This window comes from Hermetia illucens, chromosome 5 (genome assembly GCF_905115235.1).
Source record: "Hermetia illucens chromosome 5, iHerIll2.2.curated.20191125, whole genome shotgun sequence".
NCBI classification, from domain to species: domain Eukaryota; kingdom Metazoa; phylum Arthropoda; class Insecta; order Diptera; family Stratiomyidae; genus Hermetia; species Hermetia illucens.
Window position 1 is genome coordinate 49,678,653 of NC_051853.1, and position 13,859 is coordinate 49,692,511.

The following is a 13,859-nucleotide window of genomic DNA, read 5'->3' on the forward strand; positions in this document are numbered from 1 at the left end:
CACTTCGGTCACGCTGCTCCCAGGGCAGAGGTAAGGCAGCGTCTGATGAGTTGCCTTTGCCCTGGACGAAACCGCAAGTCTTAAATTTTTCCCATAAATGTCTTGTAAAAAGGTGATTAAATGAAGCATGGCTAATAAAACGATAACAAAGACGTTAACGAAAGGATGCGTCACGAAGTGAACGCTCAGCGACGCAAGTTAGGGTCATAAAATCCGACATACAGAGAGAAGTCATGGGAAGCACTTCAGGAATGGCAGCTGGAGGTAATTAGGAGAAGTAATTGGCAGGAGGACTAAAGAGAAACTGCTGAAACAGTTTCCCTACTTTTTCGTAGTCAACAAAAGCCACTCCTGTGGTACAAACGAGAACATGCGGACAAACAAAAATCTCCAAGGAGGAACCCCCAAAACGTGCAATTATCTAACGTATCAGTCGTCCCCTATTCCGAGAAAGGAAGTGCAAATGTCAGAAAGCCAAAGCCAATCTCCGCACAAAAAGTATGTGACGGTTGAAAATAAGTGGAAGAAAAGCTAAAAGAAAGAAAAAGTGGGGATTTGCTTCGAATAATCACTATCTCAAACTCGGGCATGAGGACATACTAGCATCTCAAAAACGAGTGTAAACAGATGTCATCACCGTAGTCGAGGTGTTTGAGGAAAGATGTTAAACTCCTCCACGTCTTACAGACAAGGCGGTACGAAGAATGTCACCGATGACCACCAGAACGACGTAACATTTTACGCCACGATAACATATGTCCCTTTGATAATAACTACTATTTTCTCCAGAATGCCCCTCCAGCGTAATACACCCCAACTACACTCCCTGTTCACACTAAAGATCTAAACTCCGCGCAGCATTCCAAAATGAAACCAGGCTGCTCCCCGTCGATCAAGCTTTCGAGGTGTTCTTTAATGCGTTCTTTAACACGATGGCAAGGAGCACCCAGATATCCTCCTCCCCCAAATTGTCACATTCAAAACGGGTGTCCGTCTTTGAAATCTTGATCTTCCACACTCTGGGATATCTAAAATTTCCATACTAGTGGAATCTACCGATTTGCAGTAACTGCAGGGGCAGAGATAAATAACTCTGTGGGGAGACCGTCGGGCCCCGAGGCTTTACTCCGTTTCAGTGCATCGATTACCGAAATGATTCCTTTTCTGCTTGGAGGAACAGTTCGGCATGTTGCATAGACTAGCTATTTCATTAAAAAAAGGCGAAGTTTCACCTGATGTCATACAGTTAAGAACCGTAGCTGAGGACTCGATCATTAATGTCCCTCACAGAACCATCGAAAGGTTTGTGACCATATGCAAATTCTTTCGCGATGCGGTATACACTTCTGTAATCAATGCGCTCCGCTTTCCTGATCAGCACAAAAACCAATTCCCTTTTATCACGGCGCACACTATGTCGAACTTCTCCGGATTTCGCACAGAATTGAGTGCTCAAGTGCGTCAGGCTTGTCATCGCTTACAGTGGTCAATAAAGCTTCCAATTCCTTTCATTCATCGATCCGCTTCCACCATTCCGCAATCAGCCACATCTTGTGACACACGTTTGAATCGTGGCCGACCATCTGCGTAGCACCCGAGAAGAGATAATTTTTTATGGCGACCCAATGCTCAGCGATATCCTCAGGCGGATTACTCAAGGTATCTGCCATCTGATCAGCAGGATAGCCCTCCCACTGTCGAGTGATAGCTGGATCATATAAGTGGTTGACGTTGAACCTGACCTATCCTCAGGTTTGCTGGTTACATGGTTACTCAGGGTATCTGCCATCCGATCAGCTCGACCAGAGTGTCCAACTTATATCGTTGGAATTCTCGCTCGAGTTCTGGCTCTGATAATGTTGTCGAGGAGTGTATTCATATTCCACAAATCATCAATCAGAATCCATTTTGGATAGCCAAAGGTCGTAACTATATGGAAAGACACTATCCGAGGCGTTGTTGACACACCCACAGCTCACAAGTACCTCAAATCTCAGCTATATATATATATGACGAGACGAGAGCCCTGAATTATGGTGTATATAAACTAATATTGAAGTGCGTACAGAATCGCAGTGACGAAATTTTGTGGTCATACATCCCCTTGTAAAGATTATTCAGTTGTTATTTTCTTTAAAAAGAAGTCATATCGATTAACGCCCTAAACTGATTGTTCAATCTAGGACTAGATCTGTGCCATAGATATTTTAGAAAATAATGTTAGTACCTAAAGCGGGTAAACTTTTAGGTGAACCATCATTATGTACCATATGTCTTTTAGAGGCTTTGGGAAAATATTGGGAAAAATGAGCCTAAGACGCTTAGCATGCCAACAATCTAATTTCCTTAGAGCCAAACGTTGACTCCATAAAATTGGTTACTATTTGGACCGAAAAGTCACTCCATGAAAAATGCTGTGCGACTTTGCTGCATAATTAATCGTGAAATCAAGAAATACTTTATTCTGCGGGTGTCGAAATATCACGAATAATGATATCCTTCACATTTCGGCTGATGAGAAGTGTATATCAGTCGGTTACGTCGATAATAAAGCAGTGACTGCGACTATAAGACATTTTGAGAATCTTGAGTTATACTTAGGGGGACTGTCCCTGCAATAAAAGAGTAGCTGGAAAAAGTTAAATTGGAACTCTCGAAAATGAAGCAAATGTGGTACTATGAGGGGAAGGGTTAGGTCTCCCCCAGTGGCGGCTACCTCCTCCCTCCAGAGTTATTGCATCTTAAAGGGAAGAAGGGATCTTTAATTTTGACATAATCAAGGTAAATTTGTACTTATCAACCTCGCGCCCGAAGTGGGAGACGATAAGGAAGGTATGCACTCAGAAGAGGATGCTTCCCTCTTCATATTCTCATAGCATTAATAAGGTTATTGATAGGTCTAACGAGAGGGGAATGGAAAGGGGGAATTCCCCCCAGGCCCGAAGTTATTGCTGGGGTCCTGGAATAGAAATTGCAATGAAAAAAGGAACAATAAGCGGTATCGCACAATTTTCACCGCAGCCCCAGTTTTTGAGTATGCGTGCCGGGATCCTGCTTATTGGCAAGGAAATTAACAACGTGATTTGCAAGGGAGGAATGGAAAAGGGAAGGAGGGCCAAGTGGAAAGCGCAATCAAGAGAGCCATGTGATATGGTAGTTTTAATGAGCGAATCCTACATGTTCATGGCATTCACCTTGAATGTGAAAATCATTAAAATCTGGAGGTCACTTTTTTAAATAATTTCCAAAGCTAGTCTACTTAGATTTCACATCTTCCGCTAATTTGTCTATTCGATTCAACACCAAATCTCACATATTATCTGAATCCATGTTTGAATAAAACTATTTCAATATACTGTTTAGATACTCTTGAAAATCTTCACAAAAACTATTTTGTTTTAGTTCAAATGAACCAAATCTTATACCGATTAAAATTTATGTCTCAATTTAGAAAGTTTACCACGACATATCTCACACATTATGGACACTATCATCGACGCTAATACGTGTATATACATATGTACGTATCTCAAAGCGCATTTTTGTAGAGATTTATGATCAATCAACTCTGAACTTGTACATTTCTCTAATTGAAAACTGTAAAAGTTTAAATAGAGCAGAATAAAAAGAAAGAATAAAAAATATCAAGAAACAGCAAATCCAATACGAACATTGTTCGCGAACGAGTTATATGTACATGTCGGCGGCTTGTTAAGACATTTTCTCCTCAAATCTTGAATTAAAAGTAGAGAAATTCACACGAGATACGCAAAATGCAATCATAATCATATTAGCATTTATGATATTGGCCACTTAATGAAAGAAGCCATCAAAGTCCATTGCAATCTGCTCGTTAAATTCCATGGGGCCCGAAAAAAATCATTTGCAGCTCTCGATACCAACAGCACCACATATGGTCAACAAAGTATCTTTTTCGGCTCAGGGGCAACGTGCAACGTCAATAACGACGTTGAATTCCCCATAAAATTCATTTCAGGTATATTCTTGCAAGTTTCAAGCTCAGAAAGTCCCGTAAATCCTCTCCAACCATATTCCACTACTTGTGTTCTCATTACCGGTCGATATGCGAATATCTTATGCCGATATTATACAACAGGTGCACATTATGGTCATAATAAGTAATCAAATGTTTATTAGAATTTTGTGTATTGCTTTGGATCTTTTTATTTTCCTCGCCGGCCAAAAAAATTATCTATTTCGAGCATTTTTTCTATGAAGCTCGTGGTATTTTCATGGTAAGTTTCTACCCAAGAATGATTTTATTCACAACTAGCAAGCCTTCGGGTGAATTAATTTTAATGAAAAAATTCATCAAATTAGGATAAAATATTCGTTCAAATGCTGATTTATTTCCATAAAATTCATCAGATCATTCTAATGTGTTTTCTACAAAAAAATGCATTTTCTTATGCATACAACATATGCCTGCATATCTTAGATTTCTCCGCTAAGTGATCATTCAAAATTGCTAAGACTGAATTATAAAAAGATCAAGTATCTGAGCGATTAATATTCACCTCCAAAAGCATCGTTAAAAATATTTCAATGTAAATTATCCCTTTATCATGCTGGCGTTATCAGAGAATATCACGCTTTTCCAAATTTCACATTGATGAAAGATACTCTGAAACCTTCTTCGGCGCTTCCAAGGCTCATGTCAAAGCGCGCATAATGTCCGATTCACCGCAAATAACATTATCCGGAAAGAATGTCATCAAAACTGGCGCTGCAATATTAGCCAGAAGAGACTAATTTGTGGAATTCGTCATTGGAAACATGCTCTGCTGCAACAGTTTTAGGTCAAACCATGATAATAGACAGATACTGATAATCCTCGTCTACATAAATGCAATTCCTTAAATATTAAAATTTGTCTTGAAAATCACGGGTAATCTCGATTCAAAGCCAACTATCCCATTTTTGGTTGCAGATAGTCAAAATGAGGTAACTCCGCTCAAATGGAGCCACAATCAACAGCTTGAGTTGGTTCTATTCGATACACCCACAAGACTCGCGAATCACTACCGGCTCCCTCCAGAAACCAGATACTTATTACAGGTGGTTTTATGCAAAATTTAACCGGGCTTATCCAACCGCCTTGCAATCGAGTTGAGTTCAAACTGTGCTTCTTCTCTCGACTATAAAAATGAGTGTATGTTGTGTCTATGAGGTGGAGGAGAGGCAAAGCCTGTGGGCACTTGGACCGTAATGGTTCATTGTACTGGATTCCCTCGCCGCGATTCATTTATGAATCAAAGGATTTCCGTTAATAGAAGTGATGCTACCGTCTGCGGCTGGAGGATATCAGCACCAAAAATCTGATGTCTGATGGGTCCATAAAGGCCCCTCATATGGAAAATGTTCCATGGATCCCTCTTCCTTATTACAGAATGGGCATGTATCTTTGTAGAGAATCTCTACTCTGAACATATGCCCAGCTAATGAATCATCACCAATCAGAATGTCCACAATATTTCTGCAAATCTTTTTGCTTTTCGACAAGATAGACTTTGTAGTATGTCTGTTTGGTTTTGACAGGGAAAGTTTGGTGTATTTAGCAACATTATGGCTCGGCCACCTGTCGTTATGGGAAGCTTGTTCAGAGTTTTTGATAACAGCCTTAGCCAATGCTACTGACACTTCAATTGTTGGTTCCGGTCCAGGCATGGTGGAATTGAACCTCCTTTTGCATAGGCATTCGAGATTTCATTTCCCTCTACACCACAGTGATCATTTATACAGAGTAATTCCATTGTATTGAATCTAGAACTGGAATTCAAACGATTTTTAGATTTCTGAATGATTTTTGAGAAGATCGAAAGACTGCCCAACATCCTGAATGCAGCTTAACTATCGCTGCAGATTGCGATACGTTTCCTTTTTAGCCGCTCATCAATCAGGTCGCTCTCCATAGGATCGTATACACTTCAGCCTGAAAGACCGGATTTATTGATATTATCCCAAAGGACCACCACTTCTCGCTCTTATTCGAGAAGTAGATTACTGTTCCAGATATCTGCTCTGTTTTTGAGCCATTTATATCTTCTAGCAAACAAATGCTTGGAGACCCGAGAATCGGAAGGCATTGTAAAATCCGGATTCAGTTCTCCCAATAACGCTTCCAATTCTCTGCGGCTCTTCCATCCGTTGTTTCCCGAAAATTCTGCTGTCTCACCTTAACCCACGACACTACGGATACATGAGGGAACATCTGCCTAATAATGGCAACGTATTTCCACATTCACATTTCATGAGGCCTAAGTCCCTAAGTCAAGGCAAAGGATCGGTCTGCACAGCCAAAAGGCTTACCTCTACATGTTTGTTGCAAAGAAGTTTCTTATCTCACTTCTTCGGTCAATCAACATACTCCGCAGAAGTGGCAATAGCACACCTCATTGGGGCAGCTTTTCGTTGCTTTTGTCATCAAGGAGCGATCAACACCCACTTCAGGGCACAACAGTCTCTGGGTTAGTATAGCACAGATCCACTTAATTAAAGTACATATCATCCACATGGTGCTCTCTGGCAGCATCAAAAAGTTTTTGGAACGGCACACAATCAAAGGTCCCTTCAATGTTCACAAACACCCCCATCGCGTACTCGCTTTTCAGAATTGCATCCTCTATGTTTAAAACAGAAACAAGTCTGGAAACCGGAACCTAGGCGCTTCAGGTGTAAAAGGTTTTGTGTTTCCATATGTGGGGGGGGGGGGGGGGGATGAATGCATAATTGTTCCGTGGGTACATAGTTAAAAATTCCATTGCCCCCTATTTTTTAGAAAGCCATTTATACAAATATTTTGATGGAAAGCACTGTGTTGATAATAGTTAACCTCATACGCTACACACAAGGTATTATATTATATTATTATTATTATATCATATTATTAGCAAATGTGAAGAAGTTAACCTACAACAGATACAAACAAGTCGGAATACCAGAAGTTGGACGCTTCAGGTATATTCACGTTTTCCAATTCGCGTATACCTCTAATTCAAAATATTCCTTGATATGTGTATTTCCAAACTATAGCATGGGATGTATTTTGAAGCCTAGATTTCGTGTGGATGCACCATTTTCTTCTCAGATTTTTCGGTTGGCTAGGTTCTGAGAACGAGACCTGTTACAATTTTTGGGGCACACATTTTGGGCCCCCACTCCCCTATGTTTCAGCTGGTATCAAAAATATCATCAGTTTCAAAAAGTACTAATTGAGCCCTTTCATTCACTCACCCCATTCTGTGAAAAAAATTTTACAGCCCCCTTAAACGCACCAAAAAATGACGCCACTTGCCATATGTAAAGGATTCACAGACAACATACTCTCACCAAATTTCGGGACAATTGGTTGAGCATTTTCCGAGTAAATCGGGCGTGACAGACAAACAGACGGACAAACAGACATCGAATCAATTCTAATAAGGTTTTGTTTTCACACAAAATCTTAAAAACGGGCTGGGGAGAAGTAGATTCTTCATGGATGGAATTTTAATATTTTACTCGAATGTCAATTATTCTCGTTATCTCGCCATCTTACTTACATGGCTTAAGATGCAGTAAATTCGCTTGAAATTGATAAGTTTGAATTGTTATAACTTTGATAGTAATAGCCGGATTTCTATGGAACTTAGTAGTATGTACGATGGTACTCCTCGGTACTCCTAGAATGAACTTAAGGAGGTTTTCTAGGTAGTTTCAAAAAGTTAGTAATATACTATTAGTAAGTTTATTTGGGTAGATATAGGAATGGGACATATTTCGTATATCACCCTAATTTTTTCAGATTTTTGAGATAGGGTAGTTTCCGAAAATGAGTCCTGCACATTTTGGTTCCTTCCTAAACGGAAAATACTCATCGGGGACTTTCATTTGATACCCCACATGAATACATACGGTTAAAAAAATTTTACATACCCCCTTTGCATGCATACATGCCCCCCCCCCCCTTTAAACTACACATAAATTTGTGTCACTCACTGCGCGGAATCTCATAGTTCCCATATGTCCACCAAATTTCGTTTGAATCGGTTTAGCCGTTTTGGAGAAAAGTGCGCGTGACAAACAGACAGTAAATTGATTTTAATAAGGTTTTACGCAAAACCTTAAAAATGAAGGGCATATTCGCCGGACCTTCAACGGTGGTAAGCATGTTGGTTTTCTTTTAGTGGGTGCGACCTCAGCGCTTCTCCACAAGTGTGATGTTCAACCAGTCTCTCCAAACATTTCAGAAAAAACGTAGTCAACTTTCCTAGGCTTCGGTATAAAGACTGTCTTAATCTTCTGCCAAGGGGTAAGCACATAGCCCAGAGTAAGACATGCTAGAAAAGTATTTCTTAGCAGTCGCTCTACGTTCTTTATACCTTCCTTTTGCATCGCTAAATAGTTGCCAATCATACCAGGTGATTTGAAGTGTTCAAAGGACAGTATACCAGCTATCACTCCTTCACATTTTCATTGGTAACCGACGCTCTTGCCGTCTTCCAATTCCTCTTACGACACTTTCGTATTGAAAGATTTGCAGGAACCGCTAACTGTCCCCTTCCACTTCTGTCACTTATTGTCCCGGATGGAGTACTTCCAACAGAGGCTATACAGATTCGACTCTGAAGTTCGTGAAAATTCCATCGGGTTTTCTAAGAGAGTGCAACTTGGTCGAATCTACATAGCCGTGAAAACTCTCTTTCGCTATCCAGTTCCTCATAGTTTGTTCTAAAGAAGTCTCGTTTCGAGCACTTAACGATTCTCTTATATTCGCGTTATGAGTTGCGGAATTTTAACCGGTGTTGATTTTTATTGCCTTTATACTATTCAGAATTCATCTAGTTGATTTCCTAAATTTATGCAGTTCTCGGTTCCACCAAGGAACCGTTTTGCGGCGTTTGCTTCTTCAGAGCACTCTATAAGTGCGCGATTCAGGATTTCCAACTAGCCTTCTATTGCCAAAGGAATTTTTAGTAGCCTGGAACTGTATTTTGTTGCAAAGAAGTTCATTAAACTTGTAGGATTCCGTTTTTGTATTATAGCTTTTTTGCCTGCAATAGTCACATTGATTTTAAGTACCGGCGGTCTGACAATGAGACTCCCTCCAGCACCCCCTAGTCTGTACTCAACTCTAGCATCTTTGAAGAGCAGATTATTAGACCAATTACTTTACTTCTTCTTGACTCCGCGAACGTAGCGGCGCACCCTACATTCGCAGTCAGGAGACTAGCTGAAGTGGTGAAATCAAATAGCTTCTCTCCTCCAGGGTTACATTTATAATAATAATCGTTGACGCAACAATCCATATTGCATCAGGGCCTTGAAGTGTGATAGAGCACTTCATTCAAAACCGTAACGGTACACTACAGAATTACAACCCTGTAGAACACAATGTGGGTGTGATTTGACTTAGGTACTCATTCACAGCTGAGTCGACTGGTGTCCGACGGCAATCACGATACAAATCCCACTGCCATTAGTGAGATTTGAACCGCGAACTTCCGTACGAGAGCCTTGTGCTCTAACCACTCAGCTATCCGGACACGCAAGGGTTGCATTTGCTACTCCCAAAACAAATATGTTAAGCATTCGCATCGCAATCTATGAAGAGTTCGAAACCACTTGATTTTTTATACACTACCAGATACCTTAATTGTTGTATCGACGAGGGACACAAAAAATCATAGGGTTGGTAAGCAGAGGAAACTAAGATATTTTTCCTCTCGCCATTAATGTGGTATTCTAAGATGATCGTAACTAGGTCCTGGGAACAGAATGGTCTCAGTAGTTGCCTATATTTTATTTTATTTAATTTTCTTCCTTTCATCACTTAGCTGATCCAATACCACATATTTCACCATAAACATACAAGGACAGTCCTGTAGCTTTGTTAGCCTTCTTGCCAGCAGAAGCGAAGAGGCTTTGGCATGTTGCAGTATTCATATTATTATCCACAAAGTTTATCATCTCATCTCTCCTGGTTCGCGGTGTCCGCGCCGCTTTGGTTTCACAAAGTCACATCAAGCCATTTCCGTTCATGTCTCTGGGATAACTTCCTACCCCATAGAAGTATTGTTATAAGTCATAATATAATGCACAATTTGAAGGTAATCCAAGGTAGAAGATCAGAACTTTGTATTTCACGTAAGTTGGATTGTTCTTCCCATAATGTCAATATCGTCAACGTAGGCCAGTAGTTAGTGGACTTGAAGATGATGGTGCCTCTTGCATTAACATCTGCATCGCGGATCACTTTTTCCAGGGCCTGGTCAAAGAGGACGCATGATAGCGCATCCTCTTGTCTTAAACCGTTGTAGATATTGAATGGTCTCAAAAGTGATCCTGCTGCACATTGGTCAGGGTCAGCCTAATCAGTCTTATCAATTTCGTCGGGATACCGAATTCTCTCATAGCCGTGTACAGTTTTACCCTCGCTATGCTATCGTAAACATCCTTAAAGTTGATGAAAAGATGGTTTACCTGATGTCCATATTCCAACAGTTTTTTCACCGCTTGCAGCAGAGAGAAAATCTGATCTGTTGCTGATTTGCCTGGAGTGAAGCCTCTTTGGTATGGGCCAATGATGTTCTGGGCATATGGGGCTATCCTGCCTGGCAACATAGCGCAGAATATCTTATAGATGGTACTCAACAACGTGATAACTCTATAATTGCTGCACTGTGTGATATCTCCTTTTTAAGGTTTTGTGTGAAACAAAACCTTATTAGAATCGAGTCGATGTCTGTCTGTCCGTCTGTCTGTCTGTCCGTTTGTCTGTCTGTCTGTCACAGCCGATTTATTCGGAAACGGCTAGATCGATTATCACGAAAATTGGTAAGAATATGTGATCTGTTGTTCCCCTTAAATGCAACAACTGGCGCCATTTTGTGTTAAGTTTAAGGGGGGCTCCCCATACATGTGAAAGGAGGCTGCAAAATTTTTTTTCACAGAATGTGCCCATATGGAGTATCAAACGAAAGGGTTCAATTTTCGAAACTGGTTCCATATTTGATGTTAGGTGAAACAGGGGAGTGAGGGCCCAAAAAGTCGAACAGGTCTCGTTTTCAGAACCTATCCAACCCAAAAATGTGAAAAAAATTACAGCGGTGCATCTCTACTAAATCTAGGCCTCAAAATACATCCGGTTCCGATATCTGCACAATTAAAGTTAATAATAGTATATTTTCACATCTTAGAAATTTACCCGGCATTGTATTATTATGTATGACTGGATGTACAATGACCAGTGGACAGATATTTCTTACGTTTGGTACTTTAATCATAGATTGTTACTTATATATATTTCTACATGTGATGAAGAAATTAAGTCGCTAATTGTTATTGGTAATTCTTCTTTTTTTACAATTGTGAGGACTTCTTCGTCCGTTAGAATAACAGGATTAATAACATTTTATTGGGCTAAAGCAACCGAGTATAAAATATTATAGGTGCATAGGTGTAACCGAGAATATAATGCACAAGTTGGTCAAGTTTGAAGAAAATCCAACTATTATAGGAGGTGAAACTTTACCATTTTTTGTGAATTTCGTACACTCTAAAACCTGTATGACGTCATATCACATTTCAATTCATCAATAGCATAACGAAATGAATTCTTATGAATGGGGTCGCAAAAAATTATTGTATGTAGGTATATAGTATATGCGTGCTAATGAAGTACGAGTGTCTAATTCAAATAGATATATTTGTACATTAAACCACCCGTATCTAATATACGTACTATATGTGTACATATATATGCTTTTGTACACGAAGTAAATCCGAAATATGGATACAATCAATTTATATACGTGCATATATATGTACAGTATTCGGAAATAGACAGTTTGTTTGGGTGGTGGGTGAGCGTAATATCTATGCTTGTAATAAGTACGTATGTCTCGTAGTTTGGAAAAATATGAAGGATTATGTTGGATTTGTAGCTATATAGGAATAGAAAAATGTGCGTTGAAATTTCTTACATAAGATGAACACAAAACCTTTATACCCGAAGCGCGAGCTTCCGATATTCCGACTTGTTTATGTATGGGACAGGGAATGCCTTGTTGCAAGTCATCAGGCATTAATTCTCTGTGCCCCCACAGTATCAATTGATAAACCGATTGGTGTAGTTTGCTCATCCTCCACTTCCACAATCATTGCCGACATTTGGAGCAGTTCCACCAGTCAGCGCAACTGAAGTCGAGGAGGCAATAAAACAAATGAAATCGGGGAAAGCAACAGGACCTGACGACATCGCATCTGAGCTCTGGAAAGCGAAGAGCTGGGACCCAACACCGTGGCTGAGTGAATTCTTTAACCGGGTTATTCAGGAAGGAAGAACACCATCTGACTGGCAAGAAAGTACCACTGTTCCAATATGGAAAAAGAAAGGTAGTCCAGCAGAATGTTCAAATTACCGTCCGATCCGGTTACTTTCCCATACCATGAAGATTTTTGAACGCATTCTTGACAACCGTATTCGCGAAATCGTTGAAATAACCGTGAATCAAGCCGGATTTGTCAAGAACTGCGGAACTACTGACGCAATACACGCTGCGCGGTTACTCATGGAGAAACACCGTGAGAAGCATCGCCCTCTTTACATTGCCTTTTTAGATCTAGAGAAAGCGTTTGACCGTGTACCACACGAACTCATCTGGTATGCTTTACGACAACACTTCGTGCCAGAAGAACTCGTGCGCTGGGTTCAATTGCTCTACCACGATCCGAAAAGTAAAGTTCGAAGTATGGCGGGTGTATCAAAACCGCTTCGTGTCTCTGTTGGAGTTCATCAAGGAAGTGCCCTCTCACCACTCCTCTTTGTCCTTGTTATGGACACCGTCACACGGGATATCCAACGTCCAGCGCCCTACACACTGCTTTATGCAGATGATGTTTTCCTAGCATCTGATAGCAAAAATGATCTCGAGCAACTTGTTCAAAAATGGAATGATCGTCTCATGCAACACGGTCTCAGATTGAATTTAAACAAAACTGAATTTTTGACGACCGATCCCCATGAAACAGGCACAATCACTGTCAGCGGCAGTGATCTGCCCAGATCTGAGCGATTTAAATACCTCGGGTCAACGCTATCAGCCAATGGAGAACTGCGTTATGAAATTGCTTCACGCATTAACGCAACCTGGATGAAGTGGCGTTCCACAACTGGTGTCCTTTGTGATCGACGTATCAACGAACGTCTCAAATCTAAAATTTACCGCAATGTTGTCCGTCCAGTCGCTCTCTATGGTTCTGAGTGTTGGCCGACCATAAAAGACAATGAACGGCGTCTCGCGGTAATGGAGACGAAGATGCTACGTTGGACTAGTGGCGTCACACGTTTAGATCACATCCGAAATGAGGATATCCGCGATCGTTATGGGGTTGCACCGATCGTGGAAAAGTTGCGAGAGAGGCGTCTTCGATGGTATGGTCACGCAATTCGTGCAAACGAGAATTCACTTGCAAAGATTGGTCTGAACATCGAAGTCGATGGTAAACGACCAAAAGGCAGACCTAAGCAATGGTGGCTTGATACGCTGGATGGGGATTTGAAAGCCTCAAAATTGCACCCAGATCAGGCATTCGATAGAGCCAAATGGCGAAGCCGATCACGACGAGCCGACCCCGCTTGTGAACGGGACAAAGGCTGAAGAAAAAGAAGAGGTTGCCTCCATATTTAACCAGTTCGGCTATAATGCCATCGGCTCCTGGCGACTGGGTTTTAAGCCGATGAATTGCACGGACTGTTCTTTCCATGCTTGGTGGTGACAATTTTGTCCGTCGTCTTCAGTTGGCGGGACCTCCAACTCGCCGACATTCTGGTTGTTGAGCAGTTCATCAAAGCACTC